The sequence below is a fragment of the Neovison vison genome, chromosome 1 (genome assembly GCF_020171115.1).
Source record: "Neovison vison isolate M4711 chromosome 1, ASM_NN_V1, whole genome shotgun sequence".
NCBI classification, from domain to species: domain Eukaryota; kingdom Metazoa; phylum Chordata; class Mammalia; order Carnivora; family Mustelidae; genus Neogale; species Neogale vison.
Genome location: NC_058091.1, coordinates 87,552,683 through 87,573,339, shown reverse-complemented (window position 1 = coordinate 87,573,339; position 20,657 = coordinate 87,552,683).

Here is a 20,657-nt window from a genome sequence, read left to right as displayed (position 1 = left end):
CTTGGGTGGGCAGGGCAGCTCCCTGCTCTGAGGTGCGTTCTTAAAAAGCATGAGGGCGTGCCTCCTTGTTTCCCCACCTTCAGTTTCCCCCTCTCCCTCTCCACCGTGATCCACCCAATTCATCCTGGGAATTCTATATTTCTTCTGTGTTGGCAGAAGACAAGCCAGCCCGTTCCTAGGACCTGGAGGAGGAGGCTCCACCTGATACACATTCTCCCATCCAGATGGGGCGCCCCACCATAGAGGGCTGTCCCATCCTGCCATGCTTGAGCAGACATGACTTCCATGCCCTGCTTCTCCCTCCCGGAGCTGAGGGAACAGAGCGAGTGCCGAGGAGTCTGACTGACACTGCAGGCTATGTCTGGGGAACAGAGCTTCTGTGTCTGTTAGAATAGGAAATCTCCAGGGGCTGCCGAATCAAGGGACTTTTCTCTCCACAGCTGCATTTGTGTGTTTCACTTTCATCCAAAGAGCGGACAGGGCTGGCTGCAGCTGCTCAGACACTGCATGGGAGTCTCAAGGGCAGCTGCCACATTCAGCGGAGGGACCTCCTAACCTGAAGAGTCACTGAATGCAGGTGGCGAGGGGTGGTGGTGGAGGGAGGACAGCTGTGGGAGTTCAGAGGCTCAGAGAGTTCAGGAGATAAGCTCAAGGTCACAGAGTAGATCAGAGGAAGGAGAAACACAAATCTGCATTTCTGGGTTCTCAACACAGGCCCTTGGTTCTGATGAATACCACGTGTTTCCCCTTTGGGTGTGGCTTCAGCCCAGAGAGTCCACAAACAGGATAGAGAGGCAGAGGAACTCACCTGTGACAGGTGAATGTGGGCAGTGCTGATCGCTGAGGCTTGCTGAGGACTTGGTCAGAGGCCAGGCATGGAGAAAAGTGAATTCTCTGTGTAGGAAGATTACTGGCATTATCTCTCATTTTAAAGACGTAGAAATTGAAGTTTAGAAAGACAGGTTGACTTGCTCAAGACCACCCAACTAGCAACTGGTGGGACCTGCATTGGAAATATGAAGAGTAGAGGGCGTCTGGGGAAAGCGGTGGCCTGGGCTTCATGGAGACAATATTTATGGGGCACCTCATGTGTGCTGGGCAGCACACTCTTGCTGCAGATACAAGCCGAATAGGGTCCCAGTCCATGCAGATGCCTAGAGTTTAGTAGGGTGGTTGAATGTGCCTCTCATGAGATGGGGGGGGGGTTGCAGACATGAGTTCTGCTCAGAAATGAGGTCCCTACAGTGCTTATTCTCCTCTCTTCCTACAGGATAGGGTCACCTGTAGCCATGCAGGATCACTTGCAATGTCATGGTCCCACTGCAGACCCACAGAACCCAAACCTCGGTGGGGAGGAGTCTGGGCATCAGTATGTTTTATAAACCCTTCAGGTGATTGCAACTGAGCATAGGTTAGGCCCACCACTGGACAGCCTCTACCACTGCACTTGAACAAAGCAAACCTTAAACTAAAGAATCTGGGGTATGTTAGGACCACCAAGACTGCACCTTGGGAAGTAGTAGGGCCCCTCAAGGGCAGGAGTAGAAGGCAGAAGGGGTTTCTGGGGAGACTCCAGACACACTGTCAGGGGTTGTCCCAGATGACAGAATGGTGGTGGCAGAATGACAGGTTGATGTGAATTATCTCAAGGCTCCTGGCTGTCATCTGCCTGGGAAGATTTTATTTATTTATTCCGGTTTCTAAAGAGGGTCCTTTTACTAGAGTGTCTTGAGATTTAGGTGTAAAATTTAAAGCCCTAATTAAAATACATAAAACATTGCATGGAGCAATTAGAGTGGCAGGAAGTGGCATTGGAAAAAACCTCATCAGCCGTGAGTATTTGAAACTGGGAAGAATCCAATTTACTGGGCAGTAAGGGCCTTGCCTCTCACACTGAAGGTCACACTGAAGGCCGTGGGTGAAGAAGGGCCTCCACTCCTCCAAACTGGTTGTTGAGAGATGATCTGTAAACTTCAGGACCCTCAGTCTGAGGAGAGACACCGCCCTGCCTTTAGGGATTTCCTCATCAAATGTCCAGGTGTACAGCAAGTGTCTACACATGTGTCTGTGCAAAGTTGGTTTCTTTACAGAGGAAGGCATGGGTATGAGTATTTGAGGTTATCCACAGTCCTGCTGGAAACTCTGTATGTATAGGTTGGGTCTCAGGGTTTTAATCAGATGTGTGTGTTATCCCTTATATATTTGTGATTTATAAACATGCGTCAGAGAATATTTTTCTTCAGTATCTATCCCTCCCAGATAATGGCCAAAAATAGACCCAGAGTTCTCTGTTAGTCATAGCATTGTGTCAAGTACTGTTTCAAAACTTCCCATACCATAACTCATTCAGTCCTTACAACAGTCCAATGAGATCAGGACTATCGGCCTATTTTACAACTGAGGAAACTGAGGCACAAAGCCTAACTCCCTGGAAGTTGCATGGCTGATGAGAGGCTGACCTGGGTGCCAACCGAGCTGTGTTAATCCCAGAGCCCTGGCACTGGAGTAGGTCACTGCCTGAGTCTGGCATGTTGGGCCCAGTCCCACTGGGCACTCTCTGGGACGCCGATCCCCATGTAGACCCCACCCGGCAACTATGCCTTCAGTTTGTGCACAGCGAGTCTGGGTCCTGGTCCAGACACCAGCTCGTGGTGTGACCTGAGAACGCCCTTCTGCCTGTCTGGGCCTCCGTCTTCCAATTGGAAGAAGAAGGGAGCTGAGTTAGATTCGCCAGTGATGAACGCAGAAACACCATAGGCAACTCTTTTAAAACATGGATTCCTGAGGTTCCACCCTGGGGGTGCTGATTAAGGCAGGCTCGGTTGGGGGCTCCAGTAGTGCTAGGGAATCCTAGGGCACTTTCAAGGCTGCAATGAGAATGATGATCCCTACTGTAGCAGACCTTAGCAGCTAATCTTTACTGAGTGCTTATCACGCGCCCAGGCCTGTGCTGTGTGCTTCCAGTGACTCTCTCATTGAATCATCACGGTGATTCTACACTGCTGTCGCTGTTTGAAGATGAGAAAACAGAGAGAGATGAAGTGGCCTGCCAAGGTCATGAGCCAGCGATCACCATAGCTGGGACGTGTACACAGTTGGCCTGACTTCAGGGCTCACTTTCATGTCCATGAGAACCCACTGGCACTTGACTTGTTCAGCTCCCTATACCACCGTCCCCGGAGTCTTGATGAATGGACAGCGGGCAGTGTGACCTGGTCTCTCGCTGCTTGTACCAGGCTGGGCAAGGTGACTCTAACTAGCTCCTCCCCTGCCTGGCCAACACCTACTCAGAGAGTCTCTCTTGAGAATTTGAACTGAGCCATCAAGAGGGACCATTTGGATAGTGTCGAGACCTGGAGGGATAAGATCAGAATTGGCCCTAGAGTTGGCACCTGGCAACTCATTGATACTGCACAACCTCAGTCCCCCTTAATGGGGACTTTTTCTGAGGAGGCTGGTTTGCAGAGAGGTGGGGAGAGCAGATGGACAGAGAAGAGAGACCCAGAGATGAGAAAGAGAAAGACGTCTCTGAATGCCTTTCTAGGTCCTTGAGGCCAGCCTGCGCTACCCACAATGACCAGTGCTCTTCGCCAGCGTCTTCATGATAAATTCTGTCCACTTTAGCTAACTCGGTGGGTTTCTGATGCTTACAGTTGAAGTATTCCTTAAAATGCTTGCCCTGGCTTCCCCGCAAAGTTTTTAGGATCAAATCACATAATGGATGTGAAAGGGCTGGTGACCTGGAAGGAACTACACCAATTATGAAATATCTGGAAAGCACTTGTAAGCTTACATATAATCAACGGATTGCTGCAAGAACTGAGACAGGAGGACTTACTGCGGGGGCAGTTTAATTAAGGGAGTGCTACAGAGGACGTGGTTGTGCAGTGATTTGCAGGTATGGGATATGGAAGGCAAGAGAGAGAAGGAAGACCCTCCAGGCAGAGGAGAGAGGACAGCAGCCAGTGGTGCATGTGGGGGAGGGAGGGGTGGCAGGGCGCTGCCTTGGCTGCTGACCAGCAGGGATTGATCTGGGGGAACTCTAGCAAGTGGATTTTTTTGGGGGGGGGATGTTATGTGCTGGCCGCCAGCGAGCCATTGGAGGTTATTGGGCAGGTGTTTTTGGAAAGACAAAAGCCATCTTAATGGAGTAGTCAAAGAGGGGAAGGGAGAGACTCATTAAGAAGCCAGTGCAGTTTCTAGAGGGAAAAGCTTCAAGAAAGATTTCCTGCATGAAGAGTGACCAGGACTAGGTCATAGGTTGTGCTCACCAAATGGGTCACTCCGTTCATTCATTCACTAAATATTTCTGAGCATCTGCTGCACTTAGCGCTGCTCTAAGCAGACATGATGTGGAGCCAATGGACTGGGCGTGGTCAGTCTGGCTAGAGAGATGGGCATTTATATAACAATAATACAAACCGATACGAGATTACAAGTGGTGAGAAGAATCTGCTACAGGGGCTTTGCCAAATTGGGAAGAGGGTGGTTGTGCCATAGGGAAGCCTTAGGGAATCCCAGGAAGCAAGGATCTCCTTGTGATGCAGTCCGAGGAGAGCTTTTCTAGGTGAGGAGCAAATGGGATGACATTCCCAGTTCTGAGCACAAAGGCCGGGAAACACAGAGTCGAACACAGAGTGTGCAGGGGCAGGGCACCTTGGTAAGGGAAGGGGTTGGGAAAGCAGGTGAGGCTTAGCAGGCCCTGGTAAAGATGTTGCTCTTGATCCTGAGCGCAGTAGGAAGCCGTGGGAGCATTTTAAGCAAGGAGGGGCATGACTGGATTTGTGATTTTAGAAGTCCGCTCTGTATGGAATGTGGAGAAAGGATGGGGGTGGATCAAAGGAGAATTCTAGGAGGCCGGTGAGGAGGAAGCACTGGAAACCAACCCTGATTATCTCAGCCCCAAAGGATCATGAGTCAGGGGACTCACAGAAAGAGAAGGCTTTGGGGACCTCAGTGATGGTTTTGGGTTTAAGCCCCAAGACTCTCATTCCCCCTTCTCATCATGTTCTTGGGGCTCTCTCCATGCTAGGGATATGGCTGGCAGCTGCTCTGGGGTCATATCTTCGCATTCTACCCAGAAAAAAGGGAAAACTGGGGAGAACGTCCCTGGGTGGCATACCTTGTGACTTGGAGAGGCACTGGGGTAGGAATTCTGGGGTTAACAGCCCCACAGGAAACAGACAGAGACAGAGAAGCACCTTTCCCTAAAGGAAGGAGTGAGACTGAGAGATCTTGCTGCCAGAAAATGCCAGAAGGGATGTGGCTCAGACCAAAGGGAAAATAAGTGTTGAATGTAGAAACTATTGCTATAATCTACATGGGGAAAACCGTAGCCCCAGGAATAGTTTTATCTTTGAAGGAGGATGGAGAAGGAGTTACAACATTTATGAAGTTATAATGTGCCAGGTACTTCACTTGGTTACTTTCCCTATCTTCACTATAGCACTGTGATGTAAGACCCATTTCACAGATGAGAACACTGAGGCTCAAGAGAGTGAGGGCGGCTTGCTTGAGATCACACAGGCATGCAGCAGCAGGGCTGAGAGCTGATCCTGGCAGTTTGGGGTTAACCCCAATTCCCATACGTTCTTGTATCCGGTGTGTTGTCTACCTGGGAAGTGAATTTGGAAGAGAAAATAGTGTTGCCCATTAACCCTGACTTTCTAATCATGGGGAAGCAAACCAAAGAGAACAGCTTTGGTGACAGTTTGAAATCCAGGCTTTCAGAAAAGGCTAAGGGTTTGGGACAGATCTGGAGGTTGAAAGGTCATTCTGGGAGACTCCAAGGCATGTGGGTTCCCCATTAATGTGGATCTCCGTGAGCTGTTTACCTCTCTTCTCTTCTCCTCCCCCCCCGATGTAGACTGGTTCACTTTTTTGCTGACCTCCTAAATGAACAGAAGATCCAATTGCATGATTTTTCATAACTCATATTTCAGGAAAGGAAGCAAGATGATTGTGCACAGGTTTGTCTGATTGCTGGATTAGCAGGCACCTTCCAACTTCTTAATCCTTATTTAATTCCTTGATCAACCTGGTTCAGCTCCACGCAGCTGGCCCCTAGGCAATTCGGGAGAAAAGCTGTGTTTTCAGGAGTTAAGCACCAGCATTGTGTTTATTCTTTAATGTGATCACATTGTGCTGGCATCTGTAATGAGAGGGACAGGCTCACAAAGAAGTGATCTGCCAGGTACAGAACTCAAAGCCTGGAGTCTGAATCTAGAAATAATGCAGACAGAAGAGGGGCAGAACAGGGCCCAGGCTTGGGAACAGAGCCAGGAGGAGAGTGGGGCTGGTAAAGGGCCCCATGGCCTGGGAGCCCCAGGCTGAAGCAAAGATTGCTCACATCCCAGCCAGGGTGCAGGCAGCAGAAGGATGTCACATTCAGACTGCATCCATTTAAGGTGAGGCCAGGGTGCCAACAAATCAGTGGGGATGGTGCAGTGTCCAGGAGCGGTGACAGCAGCCACATTCCAACTGGTAGGTCTGAAGAGCCAATGGGAGGTCACAGTCATGGGGACCCAGAGGCAGAGAACGCTGTGTGGAGGACCTCCAGTTGGGAGCTGTGGCCCTACAGAGTGGGACCTGGGGAACAAGCACCCCAATCTCATCTTCTCCCTCCCCCGATCTCTTGGTGGTGTTCTTCCTTGGCCAGACCCAACTGGAAGCCAGGAGGCAGGAAGCCTATTGAGGGCTCCCACAAGAGCAGCCTCCTGGGGTGCAGGCGGTGTGGGTGAGGGGAAGAAGGGGAGCGAAGGCAGAGTGTCAAGCAGAAGCTGTTCAGCACAGTTCTTTCCCATCATCCTCTTGGCCTCTCTGGCTCTACATTTGGCTGTGGGCTGTGCAGAAAGAGCAATGGGTGGGTGCGGAGAGGGCCAAGGTTCTGCCAGTCTGCTGAGTCTGCCCCCCTTGTTCCCTGCACACCCCACCCGGCCCACCACATCTCCATGTCCTTCCTTTCTCCATACCTTCCTCAGGGCTGATTAGGCAAGGGGAACAGACAGATTGAACGTGGTTTAAATGTGTCGGCCTCATGGTTCATACAGAGAAAAAGCAAAGTCCAGCTTCTTACACCTGCTTTGAACCTCAAACGAGTTTGGACACAGCTCCCCTTAGGAGAAAGGGGAGGAGAATCACCTGGTTCACATGTGCCAGGTCTGCCTTGTCTTGACTTTCATCCTTCTCAGGGTCTGAGAATCTGCTGAAGTAGGACATCATTGAGACATGTTACCCCTCACTGTTGACTCTTCTACAGTTTAGTGTGTACCTGTCCTTCCCTGTCCCTTCCTTCCAGGAAGCCTTCCTGGGATGACCCCTCCTGAGTTGTTTGCCTTTATGTCACAGCCCCTCCCATTCACAAGTTCGGGTTGTTCTGGATATGGCTTTGGCAGGGTAGGTTCTGGCCCCTTGGACTGTGATCACCCCGAAGGAGAGTCTCTTTGGAATGGTGCCCTAGCTCTTCCTCAACCAACGGCACCAACTCAGTCCAAGTCTCTGAGAAGCCTGTGTGGTTGGGGTAAGGCAGGATGCTCTATAGAAACATCTGTCCAGACTCCAGAGAAACATTGCTGAGAAGTCAAACATAATATATTCGGGATCCCATGGCTCTGCGAACAGAAATACCATGGAGCCAGGGTCCAGTGGTTAGGATTTTGGAAGCTGAAATTGTTAGATTTGGAAAGAAGCAAAGAAATCACCCAGTGGCATGGTTTACACCAGGTTTTGGCTACAGATTCCTTTGTTTCCCACAAATGTAATCTTTCTTGTATTCCCATGGATAACATAAGCAGCAGCAGCTTTGGTTGAAGCGGGAAGGGGTTGGAGCTCCACTCACTCAGCCACTGATGGTCCTGAGGCCTTAGAACCAAAGGCTCCATGTAGCACAAGACCAATGCCCTGGGTTCATCCAACCCCAGTGTGAACACTGAGGCTGAAGAGGGGTCACTTGCCTGAGCCCTTAACTGGCAGCCTTCCAGGCCAGTGCTCCTTCCCTATGCCAGTCCTCAGGAACCACATACCCCAAAGGGTCTGCCTGTGGGTTCAGAGCACAGCCCATGGAGCCGGGCCTGGCCTGTGAAGAGTGCAGGACATCTGGAGTCCAAACAAGCCTTTGAAGCATCTCCTGACTTACCCCACCTTATTAAACCCCAATTACCAACCAATCCGGCTTCCAGGAAACCCAGGGCTTTGGGTTCCAGAGGGCCCAGTCCAGTTCCTTTCTTGCTCCTGGATGGGTGCCTTCCTTTCTGACCTCCTCCCAGGAGTTCCCAGGTGACCCGGCCGCTCAGTTCTGTCTGGGCTCCTGTGTGAAGTTCAATTAGCATGCTGGACCAGTGCTGGCTGGCTCCACATATTATTTGCACAGGTTAAGTATTCCTGATAAGGCTTCTCAAATCAGAGGGCTGAAATGAACTTAATTAGAACTCAGAATACTCAAGGTAGAGATAAAAGTCAGCACGTCTAGTCTCTGAAGCAACAAACTGGAGGTGGGGAGAGGAAAAAGAAACAGGTAAGGGAACCTGGTCCCAGGCCGTGATGAAACCCTTGCTTGTCTGGAACTGAAAGCAGATGGGAGCTGATTCTGGTCTTTACTCCAGAGTCCTTCTTCTCCCCCTTCTTCTCCCCAGAGCACCCCCTGGAGAGCTGGTGTGCAGTCCTTATTCAAGGCACGGGAAGCACTGGGTGCGGGGAAAGAGAGAGGAGCAGAGGGATGGGGCTGGATGGCGGGGGAGGAAAGGAATTTTTTATTAAAAATTTTTTAATTTTTATTAAATTTATTAAATTTAATTTTTATTAAATTTATTAAATTTTTATTAATTTTTATTAGAATTTAGAGTGACCGGCAGCCAGCCTCTTCTTCCAGCGCCCATGACTTCCTCGAGGTTGGGGGAGGAAGTGCGTCATCACAGATGGCAGTCATCCCTCACTGTTCAGGGCTTTACAGTTTACCACACATACCTAATTTGTGAGGGGGATACTCTTTCACAAATATGAGAGCAGTGTGTTGTCATTTCCCCCACTAAACCTCGTTCTCACGCAGCCTTCCTCCTTTAAGGCTGAGCGGTGCGTTTGTCATGGCAGCAAGGGAGAGGGTAGGCCTGCTTCCAGCAGAGACTCCTTGATCCAGAGTGCTCCAGTGGGCTGGGTGGGGTCTACTGGGCCTCTCACTGTGACCCTGGGCAGATAACTTCTCTATGCCGTGTAGCCTTTCATTGGCACCCAGGGCTATACTAGTGCCTCCTCAGTAGAGTAGGTGTGAGTGAGGTAGACACTGTCTGCTGCAGAGTAAGTGTCCCATACATGGTAGCAGGTCTGGAGGACTTGCTCAGAAGATTTTACATAAGGGATGCCCATCACACAGAGTGGGGAGCCCATTGGTTCTTATCCTGAGGGCTGTGGGGAAGGAAGGGAACTGGAGATGAGCAGGAAAGTAATAAGACCCACATTTGATTGTTCTCCAGGCTGAACCCCAAAGACCAAGGCATGCTGGATTCATGGAGGAGACACCGAGAGTAGAAGAGATTCCAATTCCCTTCTCATTTAGGACTTGAGAAGGTCCTCACCTCTTAGGCTGCTCCTGCCCAAGGTGGGGTGGCTATCCTGAGGGCAAACAGAAGCTGTGGTACAGATAGGGGAGGGAAGGCATGGAGTTGGGTCTCCAGACCCCTGAAGTTCTGTAAGGCTGGTTGGGGAGTTTTTCATGAGGTTCAGAGAAGGCTGCAGGGCAGGACCTCAGAGGGTCCCCACCATCACTGAGAGGCAAACTGGGACCAGTTCTGTATAGAGTACCAGGACAGCCCAGCCTCAATGGAGTGGAGAAAGAACAAACCAGAAGTTTATCAGCCTTGCCCATTAGCAGTGGAAGTCCTGCTGAATACTTAGGAGAGACCACACCACCCCATCCCAATGGACACCAACCCACATACATCCAAGGACTGGCCTGAGGCCAAATACTTCCTTCCCTCCCAGTGCCATACAAGCACTGCCCATCTATGTAGGTGCCTGTTGGGAGAGCCAGCGGGGAAGGGAGGCAGAAAACTAAGAGATCAACACCCTGTCTGCAAGGACCTGAAGAGTTTCTTTAAAGACTCTTTAAATCATTGAATTGGACCTAGATCCCTGTATTGGGCTAACACTTAATTGCCTTTCCCCCCGCCCATTAGCTGCAGAATAGGAGAGCAGAAGACAGCTCCAATCAGCTAATGGAAAATGAAGAGAAGTGGTTTCTCGCACATCTGAGCATGCTGTGAGTATGTCTGTGACCTTGCCACACATATATTACCTTGTCTGATTCCCGTATGTGCTAGAAAATGTCCATGGCTGGTCAGCTTAGAGTGGCCATGTAGTCTGGGATGACAGAGGCCATGGTGGTATGCCCAAAGTCATCTTTATTATTGCCAGTGGCCTCTGGCTTCTCTTACTAACATTTCCTTCTGTGCTGGGCTCTTAGCTAGGCTGAGTTTGGTGAATGAGTAATTGAAGGTTGTTGCAGCACAACTCAGGGGGAAACAGCTCAGGCTGTGGAACCAACCAGACCAGAACTGGGATGAGACCCCAGCCCTACCACTTACAGATGTGTGACCCTGGGGAAACAACCCATCAACGTCACAGCTGAAGGTGAGATTTAAATGTGTGTGTAGAGCACGGCACCATACCCTGGGTATAGTAACTCCTCACTAAAAGGTACCATGTTTCTGAATGAGTTAATAGGCCATTTTCAGAGATTAGCATGCATGCATGGATCTTATACTGAAAGCCAATATAATGTAGCATTTAAGAGTGAGGGCTATAAAGCCCAATGGCCCAGGTTCGAATTCTGTCCTCATCACTTACTGGCTATCTATCAGTGGAAAAGTTATGGGACCCTTGACCTCAGCTCCCCCATGTGCATCTGAGAAGGAGGATAATAATACCCACGGAATAGGGTTGCTGTGAAGATTCAATGAGCTAATCCCTATAAACCTCTGCAGGTACCTGGCACAAAGTAAGTATCCCAGAAATGCCAGCCATCATTTTTATGACAACATGCCAATAGATGTCATTCCATGCCATTCCCATGCCTGGTGCTGCTCTAGGTCCTGTGTGGGATATATGAGCAACGTAAGACATGACATCTGGCCTCAAGGAGCTCATTGAGGAGGCCACATGTGCATCCCCCAAGCACCCATGGTTGGGCCTGGTTTATGGACAGGAGTGACACTAAGGTAACCATGTGCAAACAGCAGAGGCCACAGGGACTGTAGGGTCAGCAGAAGGAGGACAGAAGACTGAGTGGGGCTTGGGGAGGAAACATGGTGCCTGCAGGTGCATGGGTGGGTCAGTGCACTCTTCAGTTTTCACACACCCAGTGTCTAGTCCCTGTGTGTCCCCTAACGGTTGAGCCAGTGATGGTGTAACCGACAAGGGCTGCCTAGAAGTCCAGACACCTGCTATCTTTTTCGGGACTTCATCTTCTGAAGAGCAGGTGACTTTGGGCAACTCACTGGCCTCTCTGAGTGTCAGTTTCTTTAAACGTAAGATGGGAGTAACAGAATCTATCCTTCCAGCCTCACAGAACCATAGCCAGAGTAAAATAAACCAGGAAGGAAGGGCCAGGCAGGTTGCTATGATCTTTGTATGAGACCTTGGAGTCACTGGAGAAGGACTCAAAGCTGTGACCCTCTAACGGATGAGCTGGGAACCTTTACCCCTGCTTTGGGGAGGGGACGGTCATGTAACAGCAAAGGCTTAGAGACTTCCTTTATTTTTCAGTTTTAATTTCCCCAAAGCCTTGACATTAACCATGGGGCAAATAGCTGACATTTGTGTTTTTCCTGCACTGCAGCTATCTGCCCCTGGATGTCCCAGCAGGTGAGCACAGAGGCCCCAAGCTGGAAGCTCCTCGGGGGAAGATGATATTTTAATCCGTTCCAGGACTATTTGTTGAGTGATGACCTTTCTTCTCTGCCCCCACGAGATGCTGGCCTAGGGGGTCCCATCTGCTCACCCCTCCCCATACCATGCACGCCTACTCTCCACCTCCAGCCCCTCTTCTGCTCATCCGCCAACCCAGAAATCAAACTTAATCACCTTGCATCCAGCTTCTGCATTGCAATAAATAGTTGTGGTAGGCTTCTGAGGAGGGAAAAAAAAATCCAGCATTTAAAATATTGAGCCACTCAGAAATAATTATTCATGAGGTTTTTGTGCATGCATTAGACTTTTCCCTCCAGGCTGAGGGCCGCCTGCTGGAATGAACTTAGCCACAACTTGGCCTTTCTTTCCCTGTTTTCTTTTTACTTTCTTTTTTTTTTTTCCCTCCCTCCGTTTATGATTCCTCAACACATTCAGATTGAAACATTAAAAATGCTCATCAATAGGACATGGACAGGGCCATTCAGAACTCATCAACAACAGGCATATCCTAATGGGCAAGGACCTTTCAGATGGGCTGCCCTGCAGAATGTGCTCATGCCTGGATGTGGGTATCCAGTCTGTTGTGGGGGAGACATAGACCTGCCTCGGGAGCTCTAGTCTGAGGGGGGAGACACAACCCTGCCTTAAGGAGCCCCAGTCTGAGGGGAAACTCATATCTGCCCTCAGAGAGCCCCAGTCTGAGGGGGTGAAACAACCCTACTCTCAGGGAGTCCCAGTTGAGGGGTTATAGGGACTTGTACTCAGAGAATCCGCAATCTGAGGAAAGAGAGACAGCTCTTACCCTCACAGTGCCCCAGTCTGAGGGAGGAAACAGCCCTGCTCTCAGAGGACTTCCTGTCTGATCAGAAGTTCCGTTCTGATCTGGGAGACAATTCTCTCAATCACAGTGACTTTCTAATAGGAAAATGTGCTTGAGGGTTCCATTTTCAGTGGGGAACTGTACTCATTTATCCATCCATTGAATAATATTTATCAAACACATGTTGCACTTCTACACGAAGCACTGATAAGCACTGGGGAATTCACCTAAAAGACTCAATCCTTGTCCCTCACAAACACCATCTTATTAAGGAGGCAGATTCGTGAATGTTTTTACAATCATCTATGATAAGTGCTGAAAGCAAGGTGAGTCCACAGTTCTGGGGAGGAAGACAGCTTCCTTGGAGGAATTGGCATGCCTCTATACTCAAGTTCCCTGTGTCTCCATTTTGTTGTGGAGTCCTGAAAAACTATAGAGATGGGAAGAAAACAGTGTGGAATAGACTATCTGAATCTCTGTACTGATATTTTTTACTCATCTATGAATTTGTTCAATAAATATCATTGAAGACCATCTAGATTATAGTATTATATTAAATTTAGGGGCTTGAGAGGCGGCTAGGCATAATTCCTGCTCTCAGGCACCTCATGGGCTTTAGGTTTCTCAGCAATTCTCATTTGATATTTTCCAGAGCGTTAGAGCAAAACTTCCCTGCAGGTCATCTGACCCCTTCCCCACCTCAGTATACTGGTACCTGGGTGGGACCCTGACCTTCCTGGGAGATCCATCTGAAACCCACTGCATGTACCTGACCCCACCCCCACTCTTAAGACATCTCTGCTTATATCTGATCAGCTTTCCTCCAACACTCCTCCTGCAAAAGTATCGTCTTCTTGTTTGGAGGTGTTGTGGAGTTACTGTCCCCTCAATCTACTTACTCTGTCTTTTTGGCTTTTGCTGTACTGCACACAGGTTGGGCATCTCTTTGGTTTCTACATGCTAAAAATCCCTGAAAATGATGACCAGAAGATAGGTTTCCAGGCATCCAGACAAGATCTGTGAGACACTCCTTTCATCAGTCAGAGTTGTGTCATGCAATGGGCTCTGGGGAGATGGGGGTGCCAGGAGACAGTGAACCAGCAGCATGCTTTGGGGATTGGAGCCATGGCTTTAGGGTCTGACAGGACTGCCCTCAAGTAGTCAGGGTGAAATGGTCACCTTCATGAGACCTGGAATGTGAGAATATTACTCTTAGAAATAGCCATCTTTAGAGCTGGTAGAGACTTCAGGTATAGCTGAGTTAGTGATGGGCCAAGCTGCTAGAATGATCCTCAAGACAGAGTGGCTGAGGGGTGCATGGGATAGGCCAAGGACCAGTGGGTAGTCTGACAGCCCAGAGTCCAGGCTGTGGGCACATCTCTGCACTCCCCAACACAGGCTTTTTCTGTCGCTGGGTGCAAAAGGGTTGTTCCAGTGGGGGTCAAACTCCTGCCTGTGGAATGGATTAGGAAGAAGTAGAGAGCAGGCCTGTTCTTTTTTTTCAGGATATGCCCTGGACAGTGCTTAGGCTCACACTTCCACTCTTAACCCAAGGCCCGAACTTAGTCACCTGACCACTGCTAGTTGCAAGAGAGTCTGAAATGTAGTCTGTAGTTGGGCAGCTATAAGCTCCTCTAAAACTTGGGCAATACCAAAACCAAGAAGAGGGAAATGGACACTGGGACATAATTTGAAGTTCCTATCACAAATAAAGGAAGCATGGCAGGAAGTTTCATTTTCCCCAAACATTTTGGATGCCTTTTTGTTCCCCCTGAACAGCAAGATTAGAGGAAAAAGCACCCAGAGCTAGCAGGTCAGAGGCAGAGAGATTTTGAATTGCTCTGGTGCTGCCTAGGAATGGCATGAGTCTGTTCAGCAGGCAGGGCTGAGGAAGGGCTGGTGCCTGCAGCCTGGACCCCAGTGGCAAGAGATGAGCCCCATGCTGCAATAAGCTCAGAGCAGCCAAAGTGCTCACAGCCAGTCCGTCCATGATTCTGACCCATTGGCACGGCCCTGGCCTAGCATGTGCCCCACCTCTTAGCATGCACCTCTCTACACCATTTCTATACAGAATAATGGCTTTTTGCAAGCATGTGCCTGAGGGCTTGCTCCACTGGAGGGCACTTGGGCCTTCTCATGAGCCAGCAGTGCCAAGAAGTTACCCTGGGGAATAGCCCCCAACCAATCATGAGTAAGTAGCACTTTGTGCATAAGCACCCAAGTCTAAAGCATGTCCTACACGGTGTCCCAGAGCTCCCCAGAGATCAGCCCCCAGTTGCCCACTGAAGTAACATATTCTCTGTGTTGCTTTCCTCTCCTTTCTTATTTCCTCTCTTCTCTATGGGCACTTCCTGTTGTCACCTCCCACCTCAACCACTTGGCCTGACGTCAATTGTCTCAGAGTCTGCTTCTGGGAGAACTTCAGTCTAGGCACCCAGGTGATCAGCCTTCCCTGCTCTATCCAGGTAGAGAGAAGACCCTACAACCAAGAGAGGGGTAGGGTGCAAACCAGGAAAGACAGGAAGTCATGTATTATTGTCACTGCATTCCCGGCACATGGTGTAGTACCACACAGAGGATGCAGGGTGGGGGTTCACAAAGTATTCAGTCCACTGAATGAATGTAGCGTACTCTGTCATCAACTTGCTGCATGGCCTTGGGCAAGTCACGTCACCTCTCTGAGACACACATTCACCATCTACAAAGAGGGGATAATAACATTACCTACTTAGAAGAAGAAATGAAATAAAAGCTGTGAATGAGCTTTGTGATTCTAACGCCTTCTGAATTATAAGAGGTGAAAGATTGGAAAGCTGCCTCTTATCCTCGTGGCGGCTTTTCAAAATGCCCAAGTAGGAACATTTTAGTGGTGGAAAAACAGCATCAATTTTCTCATTGAAATTCCTTTATTCAACAAAGTAAATAATCTTCTAGTGGAAGGAATATGTATTATATTTTCTATAGGATTCATTAAAGTTGTTTTCATTTTGACTTAAAAACATCAGTTTGGGAATATTTATTCTGAGATCGTTCTGTGCAAACAGAAAGCCTCTTCCTCACTAATCTCATTTGATGGCCAAGAAATGGACCAGGGGCAGCTGAACCTTTCCTAGGGCCACAGGGCTGCTTAGAAGAATTCATTCATTCTGTAAATACATCATGGGTACAAGGTCTACCCAGGCCTGTGCTGCCTGTGGCTGGGCCTTAGTGATCCCAAATAGACATGGCCCTACCATCATGGAGCTGTTAGTCTTATGGGGTGAAGAATGAACAGAAGAGCTGTACTATGAGCTGAACTGTAAGTGGTCTCACAGAAGAAAAAAAAAAAGTCTTTCTCCCAAGAACTGAAGGGGTGGTGCTAGTGAAGTTGCAAGTGTCAGAGAGAGAAAGTACCCAGGGGAAGACTGCTTGAGCTGAAGTCTGTGACATTATCTGGGAGGAAAAAGGAAGGAGAAACTTTTAGAGGAGACAAAACATGCAAAAGTCCTGTGGCCTGAGGTGGTACCTGGTGGGTTTGAGGAAGTAAAAGGGGATCCTTGTGACCACAGTGTGGAGAGTGAGGTACAAGGTAGAGAGAAATGAGGTTATAAAGTGGGCAGGGGGAGACCCTCAGTGTCCTTGAAGACCATGTGTCCATGCTAGGGTCCGAGAGTGGAATCCAAGTTTAATTCATTTTTCCCTAATATCCAATGATTATATTATGAAAAATTTAAACATACAGAAAGTGTGCATAATGGACACCCAGATTCTACAACTAGCATCTCAGTGTATTTGTTTGTTCACATATCTTCCCATCTATCATCCCTTATCCACCTCTTAACCCATCTGGTTCTTTATGCACTTCAAAGGAAGTTGCAGACATCTGTGTACTTCAGCCCTAAACACTTCAGCATGCACACTGTATCATTGACAGATGTATAGCCCAAATTCTTATCAAGACACCAAATGTGCCATCATGCCAGAAAGTTCCTCTGTTCCCCTTCTCAGTTAATTTCTGCTCAACTTCCAGGCTGCAACTATTTCAGTGTTTTGCATCATACCTTGATTTTGCCCACTAGAACTACATATAAATGGAATCACTCAGTACATATCCCTTTTTGAGCAATGCTTCTTTCACTTAGTCTGTCTTTGCACATATCAGGGGTTCATTTCCTTTTTTTGTTAAATAGCATCCACAAGATTTCTATATCATATGCTTGTTGTTCATTCTGTTGTTAATAAGTATTTGGATCACTTCCAGTTTTGAGTGATTGTGAATAACACTGCTATGAGCATTTTTGTATATCTTTTTGAGGATGTGTGTTTTCACTTGTCTTGAGTAAAGACCTAGGAGTGGAATTGTTGGGTCAGAGGGCTGACGTATGTTTCATTTTCTAAGAAATATGCAGACCTTTTCCAAAGTGACTGTACCATTGTGTATCCCCATCAACAGTGTAAGAGAATTACAGTTGTTCCATAGCCTCATCTGCACTTTGGATTGTTAGTTTATTAAATTTTTTAATTGGTAGTTATGTAATAAGAGTTCATTGTGGCTTTAATTCATTTTTCTTTGATGGTTAGTGATGCTGCTCACTTTTTCCATGTGTTTATGGGCCATTTGCATTGCTTTTTGGTGAATTGTCCATTAAAATCTTTGACTATGTTTTTTAAAAGTGGATTGTTTATCTCCTAATCATTGACTTTTAAGAGTTCTTTCCTTACATCCTGCATCTGATTGCTTTGACAGATACAACAGGAATTAAGTATTCAATAAGTATTTGTTGAGCCACTACTTATGTGCCAGGCAGCATGCTAAACATCGGACAGCATGAGGTCTGTCTTGTGGAATGCTACAAGTGGTCTTCTGACTACCAAGTCCAGTGCTCATCTTACTACATTCAACTTTTCCTTCAGAGGAATGGCTCTGGGCTCTCTCTGTCCTTGAAATCCTTGAGCGAGCATGAAGGGCTTCAAACTGACCCCTCAAACTCAGATGGCCTGTTTTTGAAATCCAAGGGGCAAGTCATCTAACTTCTCAGGGTCTCAGTTTACTCATCTATCAAAACAGAACAAAAAAAGTCTACCTCCTGCATTTCCTATGAAGAACAGAGGGGGCACACAAACCAGGCATACAGTAGGCCCTCAGTCAACGTTCATTTCCTTCTGTCCCTTTTTTGGGGATAGGAATCTGACCTAATCCTAAATTGACTTCAGCAATGCTTATTCTATCCTTGTAGGGCTCTCATGGGGAAAAATTATTTAGTTTAAAAATGGGATGTTATCAGCAAAGGAAACAGTCAGTAAAACCAAAAGACAACTGACAGAATGGGAGAAGATATTTGCAAATGAGATATCAGATAAAGGGCTCATATCCAAAATCTATAAAGAACTTATCAAGCTCAACACCCAAAGAACAAATAATCCAATCAAGAAATGAGCAGAGGACATCAACAGACATTTCTGCAAAGAAGACATCCAGATGGCCAAGAGACACATGAAAAAGTGCTCCATATCACTTGGCATCAGGGAAATACAAATCAAAACCACAATGAGATATCACCTCACACCAGTCAGAATGGCTAAAATTAACAAGTCAGGGAATGACAGATGCTGGCAAGGATGCGGAGAAAGGGGAACCCTCCTACACTGTTGGTGGGAATGCAAGCTGGTGCAACCACTCTGGAAGACAGCATGGAGGTTCCTCAAAAAGATGAAAATAGAGCTACCCCATGACCCAGCAATCACAGTACTGGGTATTTACCCTAAAGATACAAATGTAGTGATCCAAAGGGGCACTTACATCCGAATGTTTATAGCAGCAAAGTCCACAATAGCCAAACTATGGAAAGATGTCCATCAACAGATGAATGGATAAAGAAGAGGTGGTATATATATATATATATATATATATATATATATATATGTACAATGGAATGCTATGCAGCCATCAAAAGAAATGAAATCTTGCCATTTGCGACAACATGGATGGAACTAGATGGTATTATGCTGATTGAAATAAGTCAATCAGAGAAAGACAATTATCATAGGATCTCCCTGATATGAGGAAGTTGAGAGGCAAAGTAGGGTTTTGGGGGGTAGGGAAGGAAAAAATGAAACAAGATGGGATTGGAAGGGAGACAAATCATAAGAGACTCTTAATCTCACAAAACAAACTGATGGTTGTTGCGGGGAGAGGGGTAGGTAGAGGGCAGTTGAGTTATGGACATTGGGGAGGGTGTGTGCTATGGTGAGTGCTGTGAAGTGTGTAAATCTGGTGATTCACAGACCTGTACCCCTGGGGTTAATAAGAGAGAGAGAGAGAGAGAGAGATTATGATGGTGCTAAGAGCGGAGTCCTTATTCTTTCCAGGGCTGTGCTCAATGGCCCCTGCTTTCCAGCACTGATGAGGTTTCCTGGGTTTGCTAATGGAGTCTGTTTTTAATGGGCTACCTGATTTCTCTCCATCAGCCAAGGACTGAGGAGTTACTGCCTGGGAGTGAGAATACCCCACTCCCATGTGGCCCCATCCTTAACCTGCTGTGTACTCCAGGCTCTATCTCCCCCATTTCCTGTACTCCTTCTGCTGTGAAATGGAACAAAGAGGGTTCTATGGTCTGGTCTCCTCCAGCCCAAATAGTCTGTGCCTGTGACTTTCTCATGTCCTTGATGGATACTGGACCAGAGCTGGAGACACAATTTCAAACAGAATTACCATTCAGTCAGCAAGCATTTATTAAGCATTTTTGTGTATTCTCATGTTTTGAGGAGTACTATGGGGAGGGAGGGGGTGGAAGCACGGGGAACTATTATATGCTACATCACAATGCAAAGAGTACCAGTCAGACTAAGATTAAAAAAAAAAGTAAAGGGGGAAAAAACCATTAATGTCCTTAAAAAAAAAAAAAAAAAAAGAAAGAAAGAAAAGAAAAAAGAAACAAATTAAATAAATAAAAGGAAAACAAAAACAAAAGCAAAACACCCGCATGCCTAGTTACCCAGCTGCCCCTGCTCTCAGTTTCCCTTCAAACCAACTTCTTAACCATTAAGAATTGATGATTCTCTTGATTCCCCCAACTGCTGAAATTGGGACAGTCTCACCTCCTCTTTTATTTCTGCCTAATTAGAAAACATATCTCTGCTGATTGACACCTCTTCCCTGTAAGGGTTTTGAAAGTTTTTTTTTTTTTTTTTTCACCTTCTATATTGGTGAGATAAAAGCCAGATCTCTTCTCTAATTTATTAATTCGGTAAATCCAAAGCTTCATGGGAGGGATTTGTGCAAACTGTGGGTGAACAGACAGCAGACACATGGTGGCAACAGGAGACAGGCTGGCAGTGCTGGGAAGGGCTTTGGTCCCCAGGTTCTTAGGTCGGTCCCAGGAGGCAGCACTGCATAGTGCATCAGAGCTGCCTGTGTCACCTTCTAGCTGGAAGATCTTGGTCTCATTGCTTCGCTTCTCTGGACCTCAGCTTTCTCATCTGTAAAGTGGTGCTGATGATGATGCTGAGCCACCAGAGTGCTTGAGAACAAAACGTGGCAGTGTGAATTGTGTCCTGCATTTCATAGGCTCCGTGTCCATGTTAACTGTTAGGATTACCACTCACACCTCAGCTCCTGGGGAACTGTCTTGGTAAGCAAAGACATAGGGAGGACCCCTAGCTCCCAGCCACTTGGAAGCACAGGTCCTCTTGAGCAGATAGACACAAGAGGCAACCTCAGGATCCTTCTCTCAGGCCTTCTCCCTTGGGCTATTTCTGTGGATTTTCCCTGAAGCTTTATCCTCAAGGGACAATTTCTCCAACATCCTTTCCTTTCAGAAGCTCCTAGTCTCCATGTATATGTAAATTGGATGCCTGAGTTCAAGGTGGCAACAGAGTTTGTTGAATCTGACTTTTTACATTTCAAGGGATGCTAAAGAAATACTACCAAGGAGAGAGATGCAATTTTTTGCCCTTGCCC